The following is a 1109-nucleotide window of genomic DNA, read 5'->3' on the forward strand; positions in this document are numbered from 1 at the left end:
CCGATCCACCTGCACATACGCTGTGGCCGAATGGCGCGGGTTCCCCCTGCGCCCACGACGCGCTCTGCTCTCCGCACGCCTTCGCGTGTCAGTCTGGTCCGTGCGCGAAAAGTTACTCTGTAAAGTAAGCCGAGCTGGGAGAAGCGGGAGCGCAGGCGATTTCTTTTCCTCCACCCTGACCCATCTAGCGCTCTCTCCTCCCACTCCCCCCGCTGGATTATTTACTCTTCTATAGAAGGTACTCCTTTTCCCCGTATTAATATTAACAAACTCTCTGCAAAGGCAAGAGGCTGATCAGATACAACTCATTTCAATTTCAAATGAGCCGGTAAAACCTAGAGAGCGAGCGAGAGGAGAAAGGAGAGAGGGAGAAATCTTCCCATACGAGGAACCAGCTCACTCGCGTTTCCTTCTCATTATTAAACGAAAGAGACTGTAAACCGTTTAGCAAGAAGGGTGAAAAAACCAACAGCCGCAAAAAACAAACAAACGCACGCATACGAACCGAAAAAGCCTCCCAGGTGCCACTCCAGTATTTAGTCAGCGTTGCAAGGTGGTCACTGACGCCTCTTTTCATTTCTGCACAGGGCGAGCCCCCTCCCTCCCCGCAGCATTTGGTACAGTAGATTTTGAGAAAAAGACAAACGAAGCTATCAGCGGGGATGATGTTGAAGAATGAAGATAATAATGTTGCTATAGGTGGTACTTCACATGACATTATTTTTCACTGAATATTTAAAGAGATGTTTCGGCAGAGATGGATACACTCAGCGCAGGCTGTCACCCTCCTTACCCTGAGACAGTGGGAAAGAAACCGAACCTGAACGTATAGAAACGCACACGTTACTTATAGCTAGCCACACGTAGATGCACACAAAATACCCACGCGGATCTATTTACACATCTGTGTCGGTATTTCTTACTGTATCAGTCACTCCATTAGCTTCCCACGGTTTCTAATCTAGCCGCTCTCCCAAAATTATTCGCGTTTACAATTTCATTATACATTTGTCGATTAAGCTTAAGACAAATTTCCCCAGATGCGCAGTACCTTTGCTTCGTGGCTGGCAAAAGGCGGCCGTGGACTGGTAATTAAAAAGCAACAACAG

The sequence above is a fragment of the Aptenodytes forsteri genome, unplaced genomic scaffold, assembly GCF_000699145.1.
Source record: "Aptenodytes forsteri isolate BGI_AS27 unplaced genomic scaffold, ASM69914v1 Scaffold33, whole genome shotgun sequence".
NCBI lineage: Eukaryota > Metazoa > Chordata > Aves > Sphenisciformes > Spheniscidae > Aptenodytes > Aptenodytes forsteri.